The sequence below is a fragment of the Convolutriloba macropyga genome, chromosome 8 (genome assembly GCF_964194025.1).
Source record: "Convolutriloba macropyga chromosome 8, txConMacr16.3, whole genome shotgun sequence".
Lineage (NCBI taxonomy): Eukaryota > Metazoa > Xenacoelomorpha > Acoela > Convolutidae > Convolutriloba > Convolutriloba macropyga.
In genome coordinates, this window is record NC_134475.1 from 8,376,244 (window position 1) to 8,385,558 (window position 9,315).

Sequence of the window (9,315 nt, forward strand, 5' to 3'; positions counted from 1 at the left end):
TGAAGTTTTAGTGACAAGCACTAGCCTTCAGATGGTTAAATTCACGTCTGTTTTAAAAGGAACAATTAAATAAACGTGTGCTACAGCAAAAATCCTGCGGTTTTTTATACGCAACTGTCCAAGTTGTGACCATTTTGATCTTGGGTCATTAAGGTTGTAGCCTTTTGCTGGAGGGATTGTAAAAATTCAGACGCCTGTAGTTTGAGCATAAATGTTTCTCGACTAAAATTGTTTCGAATAACCTAAGTATTTTTCTGTATGCTTCAATCTAGTCTCAAAAAACATTAATTACTCCAAACAATAAACGTACTTTCTAACTCGCTAACTCCACTCACAAATTGGCTCTTGAGCATTTAATTTTACAACTGTCCACCATTATAAATGCTACAATCATAAATGAGACAATCGATTTTCTCCACTGTTAGATTAAAAGCCTTGCGTTTCCCTAAGTCTAACTAGATATAATCAATCAGACTGACACATTTTGAATATAAGATCTGCAGCAATTATTTTCATTTCTTCCCAAATTTCTGATGTGATAAAAAAGCAGCCCTGTTTCATCAATTTAATCTCTCAAAAATGTTCTACTGATATTTGATTCAAAACTGTGCAACTATTAACATTATTTTTTTTCAATTCTGAGTGCATGTCATTTAACAGACATACTGCCATACTTAAGGTTGCCAAGGCGCCTACCAAGTTTAATTCTGTTGCGTAAAATTCAAAATACTGCACATTTACACTATGAAAGCATCAGATTTTGAAAATGTAAAACCTTTATTCCGACCACGAACGAAACATAAATAATTGTTTAATTTTTTAAAATCAAAAACAGCCTCTTTTGTGTTTCCCTGCGTAAACGTTGTCACCAAATCTTTTATCACTTCTACCTCGTTCTCTATCTTTACTATTTGTAATCATGGAAAAATACAAAACGGGCCAAAAAATTCTTAAGAGCTCAGTTTTTGATTTTTTTCCCTTTTTCCTTTCTTTTTTTTTCAAAAAAATTCCATCTTAATGTTAAAACAGTAATTATTCCCTCCTATCGTGTCGTTACCTACAAGGAAAATACAATTAATTTTGCATATCTACTTTGCTCTTAGAAAATGAATTTAAGCATTTTTGGGAGAAATTCTGAATGAAGACTGCTATAAGTTTTTTTGCAAAAAATGGGAACACTAATTTCTTTACCTCAGTCATGGTTTCTCCAACAAATTAGTCGTTTCAAAAAGCAAGCTTTGCATTGCGTGGTTTAGTAAAAAATTATCTAAATTCGATTAAATGTTTCAATGCTCAAGTTAGTTCGGTTTATTTACCTAAAGATTTGCTCAAAAACCTAGAAAACTTATTTATCACTCAATATGAAAATCTCAAACAACTATTGGTATATAAATTGGCAGATTTATGCCAATTTCAACTCCAGTCTCCTGCCTTCTCGACTATCAATTTCGCGAATTATATTAAAGGTTTGTATTTCTCATGTGTACTTGCAGGATTTTTATTGCTGTCCCCGCTCTGATCCTCTTTTGAACGTTCTCTTTTAAATTGCCAACGTAAGTGTAAACAGATTAGATAGAAATCCAAATACGTTGAACGTAAAAAATTATATACTGCACCAAATAAAATACAAAAGTTACACTGAAAACTATATGTTATTATTAAAATATAATGTTGCATACCCGGGTCGAGACCGAATGGTTAACTTGTAAGAACTTGCAAGTTTCTTGCAAAAGAAGGTTAACTTGTAAGATTTTGCAAGTTTCTTGCAAAAGACGGTTAACTTGTAAGAACTTGCAAGTCGAATGGTTAACTTGTAATAACTTGTAAGTCGAAGGGTTAACTTGTAAGAACTTGCAAGGCAAATGGCTAACTTGTAGGTTTCTTACAAGTTCGTTCCGGTCGAGCACAACACTTATTGGTTAATTATATTTAACATTCAGTCATTTACCGTAGAAAGCGCGTAGGAGTTAGTCGCTCTGTTTGGATAACATAGCACAATTCGACATAAGTAGATAAAACGGTTACCTTTGAATTTTTTCAATTCAAAAGAGTCCCTTTTGCAATTCCATTAAAAAACTGTAGATTTCAATTAGCTTCTTCGATTGCTTTTTTAAAAATGTTCCCAAAATATTGATTTTGATAGAGTTTTCAAACTCATATGTCAGTATTTTCCCAAAATAATTCAGTGGCCCATCATTTTTACAACATTCTTTATAATTTAATTCACACTTTTCAAGATTCCATTTTTTCCAAACATCCGTTTACATTCATGTCTTGCAACGTTTTATTTACGGTTTAGTGTGCGTGTATGTGTGTGTGTGTGTGCGCGCGTGTATGTGCGTGCGTGGTGTGTTTGTGTGTGTGGTGTGTGTGCGAATGGTTAACTTGTAAGTAACTTGTAAGTTGAATGGTTAACTTGTAAGAGCCTTGTAAGTCGAATGGTTAACTTGTAAGAACTTGCAAGTTGAATGGTTAACTTGTAAGAACTTGCAAGTTTTTGGAAGAAAAACTTGCAAGGCGATGCATCGCCTTGTAAGTTTCTGCCAGAAACTTGCAAGTTCTTACAAGATAACCATTCGGCCTCGACCCGGGTATCAAGTCTCTAGGAGTTTCTCTTTTCAAAGAGAACCTTATACAAAAAAATCGGTCAAAACAAAAACCACTGCGCTCTCTAAGGAACAGAAGCCGCAAATTTCTTTAAACTTCACCATCTTTTAATTCTTCTGACAATTTTTATCATTTGAACCATCCAATATTTCCCCTTCACTTGTTTTAGGTGACTAACTCAGTATCCAGATTTTTTAGAATTCTTTAAATGTCAATTTAAAATCTGCAATAATAAAATTGATGAAATAGACTTACAAGTTATCAAAAGAGACAACTCAGAAGCACCAACTTGAAATATTTGTTTCCAATAATTGAGGGAATACCTCCGTACAGTTTCATTCTTTGATCTCTTTTTTCCTTCCGATCTCTTCGACTTATTTTTTTGTTTCCTTTCGACCCACTCTTTGCACTCCAAATAAAAACCTGTGTGATTTGGGGGTACTCCAATTCCAAGTTCTCTGGTCATCAGCCGTGTTCATAAGATCAAAAGAATTACTACCAGCTGCATCCTCCGAATACTCGCCGTTTTATACTCAGCACTGGCTGATTTAGCACTGATTTCGACGAGACTTTTTTGCTGTCCCGATTTCATATCACGAGGAATGATTCTGTTCCTGATCTTCCTGAGAGTCCACGCCTGCTGTTTTTTGTCGTAAAAGAAACTTCAGGCAAACACTCGGCACTAATCTTTTCTGAAATGTTAGTTAATTTGAACTCAATAGCGTTTTTGTTTGAGAAAGAAATTCTATTGGCACACATTACTCCCTAGATGTGCACTAATCCAGCAATACTATTTTCACTAGGACGAATTAGACTACTCATTCTCTCAATAATAGAAAAGTTGCTTTCTTACCAACAATGAGTCTCCAGTCATTCTCTGTATAACTTCTTCATTTTGATAAATTTCAACACTTTCAAAAAAAGAGGATTCAATTTTGTGTTTTCCATGTGGCAATAGAAAAATAGAGGCTCACAGACTAACGAAATCTGCTCCATATCATCTGTTGTTAATGGTCTATCTACTGCACCGATATCTAAATGCCATTTCATTATTTATCTGGTGGCTAATTCGATCTTTCCTTTCAACAATATTTTTTGACCGAGCAGCCTGATTCGTCCACCCTCGCCTCAATTAGTCAGAAGCTACATCACGCAAATCAATGTCAACCTCGTTTTGACCAACAACCAGGATTGCACTTGCCATTGTTTTGTTTTCGGTCCCTCGATCTAGAACTCAGGCTAAAACGGATCCAATAGCCAAGCTACACCCTGATTGGAGTTCTGATTTCAAGTTATTTCCTTCATTTTGAAGGTTACGGGTGCTATCTGACTCAAAATGTTAAGACATGCGTCTTTTTCTGCTGAGCATCACAATTAAATCTCAGATTTTGTGTGCTCAGATCCTGGTTTTTTGTATACACCCGTTTCAACAACTGTCTCTTCTTTCCATTTATTCGAGCAGACCTCTGTCTTTGCAGCAGTACTCTCATGTTTTCTGATCGCTTTGCAATGGGTGTCATGAGCCAAAAAAGATAGAGAGCTCTCGTGTACGCGTTCACATTCACCTCCTAGAAATTTGTGCCTCCAACAATTCTGATTAGTATACTGTGACACATCCGTTGTGATTTGGCGTAAATCATTAGCAACCAAGTCGTCAGTAATCATATCTTCCACTCTCAAAGTTGAAATTTTCCTCCTGAGATTGTTTGGAACTAAAACATTCCACAAAAACAATTCCGCAGAAACAATTCATTCTAATTATTGCAGCCGAGAATACTTCTGGCATGGCTAAAATAGTCGTTGTCGATGAAAAATGCAATATCTTTCTCTTCGTGGCTATTGGTATCCTTGACTTCTTTACTTCTTATTTCTGTAACTGCGTAATGCTTACCGAAACCCATCGAGCAACGCATATCATTAATTGTTCATCACAGTTAGCTCTCCGCCAAAACCGACTCGACAAAATCAGCTGTCATTTGTACTTCTTTCTTGTTCAGTTTATGAATATGCTTTTTTCCTCGATAGCGCTTTTCTGTCAACAGGCTCACCTAGTTCAACGTCATCTCACTGTACAACTGCTTTCCCCTTTTCCTCTTTTTCTATCAAGTATCTATCAAATGCATCCTTATACACTTGAGGGAAACTTAGCTGCTTTACGTTTGCTGAAGAGTTTTTGCATGCTTCTTTTGATCTAATTTTATAAAAATCCACGTGGCAAGTAATCAAAAGCTACAAGTGCCCAACCGTTCAACTACCGTTGAACTGGTATATATATATATATATATATATATATATATATATATATATATATATATATCTTCATCTCTTCTTCCCTTCAAATGCGATAAAAAGCGCCACAAACATCCGAATAAATTTCAAGCTTATTTCCGAAATATCATCTCCAGGAGAGGGGAAAGTTTTAACTGGCCCCAATCATGCCATTGTTCGTCAAAACACTAACTGCTACTAACTGTATGCTCCTCTGAAGGTTCAAATTCTGCTGCAAAACATCTTTTTTCTTCTTCCCATCTCTATTTGAGAAATATTCTCATTCAAATAATCTGGTGCTGCCACTACTACACAGTGTCATTTTCCCGTTACAAGAAGAGCCATCTCTCCAAAAAATGTCTTTGATGCTTAAGAACTCTAAACATTTTCAATATTTTCCAGGCTCTTCTTGAATATCGTCAATATTTTTCTTAGCACAGATTGGTCGATCGATACTGTCGCCAGCTTTGCGCAACTTTTGGCAGTCTCACCGGAGAATTTTAACAGTAACAGTGAATTTGTCCTCGGATATTGTCGTGCAACTCCCTTTATAACAGGAAAGCCCAATTAGGAGCATCCCCATAGAATTTTGAAATTTCCTCTTTAGAGTATTGCTAGACGGGGACTGGCAAGCGCCAAAAAGAGTTACAAAAATCTTGTTCTCTGGTTTGTCTGCTGGTTGAGAAGATCTTAGATTATTCAAATGTGATTAATTTTTTATTGTAATAGAACTAAAAATCAATTTTTCAAAAACCCGCCACCATTAATTTATAGCAAGAAGCATATGAATGAATAACGTCAACAATCCAACGATAATTTTTCCGTCAAAAATAGTTAATAGTTCACACCAAATCAAACCAATTCAATCAATCAATCTGCATAAAGCCATATTTTTCAATCGACTTACTATCACAAATAACTCTAATAACTACTGCCTCCCCGTAGCTCAGTTACTCGTCAGCAAAGTTTACTCTCAACAACTAATTTTAGTTAACTTTGCAGTTTCAGTCAATTCCATTACGCAACTGTATTTTTTCACAAAGAACTCAGTAACTTTTTACAACTTTCTCTCACTGAGAGACAACTGTTCGCTCAAACATCCTCTCACTTACATTTGTTCCAGTACTTTTTGTGCCTGCGAGTACTCAGTGTTATCAACTTTTATCAGCGATATGTAATGTGTCATTTCAATTTTGGACATGTTGATCTAACGTAAAAGTGCGATAATCGACAAGCAAGTCTGGTGGCAAGAATTAGCTTCCTTTATGCAAGTATTTTAACAGTGACTTTGTCCTCGGATATTGTCGTGCCACTCTCTTCATAACAGGTAAACCCAACTAAATGCACCCCCGTAGAATTTTGAAATTTCCTCTTTAGAGTATTGCTAGCCGGGGACTGGCAAGCGCCAAAAAGAGTTACAAAAATCTTGTTCTCTGGTTTGTCTGCTGGTTGAGAATATTTTAGATTATTCAAATTTGATTAATTTTTGATTGTAATTGAACTAAAAATCAATTTTTCAAAAACCCGCCACCATTATTTTATAGCAAGAGGCATATGAATGAATAACGTCAACAATCCAACGATAAGTTTTCCGTCAAAAATAGTTAATAGTTCACACCAAATCAAACCAATTCAATCAATCAATCTCCATAAAGCCATATTTTTCAATCGACTTACTATCACAAATAACTCTAATAACTACTGCCTCCCAGTAGCTCAGTTACTCGTCAGCAAAGTTTATTCTCAACAACTAATTTTAGTTAACTTTGCAGTTTCAGTCAATTACATTACGCAACTGTATTTTTTCACAAAGAACTCACTAACTTCTTACAACTTTCTCTCACTGAGAGACAACTGCTAGCTCAAACATCCTCTCACTTTCAGTTATTCCATTTCTTTTTTTGCCTGCGAGTACTCAGTCTTAGCAACTGTCATCAGCAATATGTAATGTGTCATTTCAATTTTGGACATGCTGACCTAACGTAAAAGTGCAATAATCGACAAGCAAGTCTGGTGGCAAAAATTAGCTTCCTTTGTGCAAGTATTTTAACAGTGACTTTGTCCTCGGATATTGTCGTGCCACTCTCTTCATAACAGGTAAACCCAACTAAATGCACCCCCGTAGAACGTTGAAATTCCCTCTTTAGTGGATTTCTAGCTGGGGACTGGCAAGCACCAAAAAGAGTTCCAAAAATCTTGTTCTCTGGTTTGTCTGCTGGTTGAGAACATTTTAGATTATTCAAATTTGATTAATTTTTGATTATAATAGAACTGAAAATCAATTTTTCAAAAACCCACCACCATTAATTTATATCAAGAAGCATATGAATGAATAACGTCAACAATCCAACGATAATTTTTCAGTTAAAAATAGTTAATGGTTCACACTAAATCAAACCAATTCAATCAATCCAACTGCATGCAAAGTTTACTCTCAATCATTAATTTTAGTTAACTTTGCAGTTTCAGTCAATTCCATTACGCAACTGTTTTTTTCACAAAGAACTCACTAATTTCTTACAACTTTCTCTCACTGAGAGACAACTGCTCGCTCAAACATCCTCTCAATTTCATTTGTTCCAGTACTTTTTGTGCCTGCGAGCACTCAGTCTTATCAACTTTTATCAGCGATATGTATTGTGTCATTTAAATTTTGGAGATGTTGATCTAACGTAAAAGTGCGATAATCGACAAGCAAGTCTGGTGGCAAAAATTAGCTTCCTTTATGCAAGTATTTTAACAGTGACTTTGTCCTCGGATATTGTCGTGCCACTCTCTTCATAACAGGTAAACCCAACTAAATGCACCCCCGTAGAACGTTGAAATTCCCTCTTTAGTGGATTTCTAGCTGGGGACCGGCAAGCACCAAAAAGAGTTCCAAAAATCTTGTTCTCTGGTTTGTCTGCTGGTTGAGAACATTTTAGATTATTCAAATTTGAATAATTTTTTATTATAATAGAACTGAAAATCAATTTTTCAAAAACCCACCACCATTAATTTATAGCAAGAAGCATATGAATGAATAACGTCAACAATCGTTAATGGCTCACACTAAATCAAACCAATTCCATCAATCCAACTGCATAAAGCCACTTTTTTCCGGTCGAATTACTATCACAAATAACTCTGATAAACACTGCCTCTCAGTAGCTCAGTTACTCGTCAGCAAAGTTTACTCCCAATCATTAATTTTAGTTAACTTTGCAGTTTCAGTCAATTCCATTACGCAACTGTATTTTTTCACAAAGAACTCACTAACTTCTTACAACTTTCTCTCACTGAGAGACAACTGCTAGCTCAAACATCCTCTCACTTTCAGTTATTCCATTTCTTTTTTTGCCTGCGAGTACTCAGTCTTAGCAACTGTCATCAGCAATATGTAATGTGTCATTTCAATTTTGGACATGCTGACCTAACGTAAAAGTGCAATAATCGACAAGCAAGTGTGGTAGAAAGACTTAGCGTCCTTTTTGCAAGTATTTTAGCAGTAACCTTGTCCTCGGAAATTGTCGTTCCCCTCCCTTCATAACAGGTAACCCAACCACAAGCACCCCCGTAGAATGTTGAAGTTCCCTCTTTAGTGGATTTCTAGCTGGATACTGGCAAGCGCCAAAAAGAGTTACAAAAATCTTGTTCTCTGGTTTGTCTGCTGGTGGAGAATATTTTAGATTATTCAAATTTGATTAATTTTTGATTATAATAGAACTAAAAATCAATTTTTCAAAAACCCGCCACCATTAGTTTTTAGCAAGAAGCATATGAATGAATAACGTCAACAATCCAACGATAATTTTTCAGTCAAAAATAGCTAACGGTTCACACTATATCAAACCAAATCAATCAATCCATCTGCATAAAGCCATATTTTTAATCGACTTACTATCCCAAGTAACTCAAATAAATACTGCCTACCAGAAGCTCAGTTACTCGTCAGAAAATTTTACTCTGAACCAATATTTTTAGTTAACTTCGCATTTTCAGTCACTTCCATTACACAACTGTATTTTTTTTTTACAAAGAACTCACTAAATTCCAGAACTTTCTCTCAGTGAGAGACCACTTCTAGTTCGAACCTCCTCTCACTCTCAGTTGTTCCAGTTCTTTTTGTGCCTGCGAGTACTCAGTCTGATCAGCTTTCATCGTGATATGTAATGTGTCATTTCATTTTTGGACAATTTGACCTAACGTAAAAGTGCAAAAATGGACAAGCAAGTCTGGTTGCAAGAGTTAGCTTCATTTTTGCAAGTAGTATAACATTGATTTTGTCCTCGGAAATTGTCGTGACACTCCCTTCATAACAGGTAAGCCCAACTTCGAGCACCCCCGTAGAATGTTGGAATTCCCTCTTTAGTGGATTTCTAGCTGGGGACTGGCAAGCGTCAAATCGGGTTACAAAAATCTTTTTTCTTTGGTTCGTCTGCTGGTTGAGAGTATTTCAGA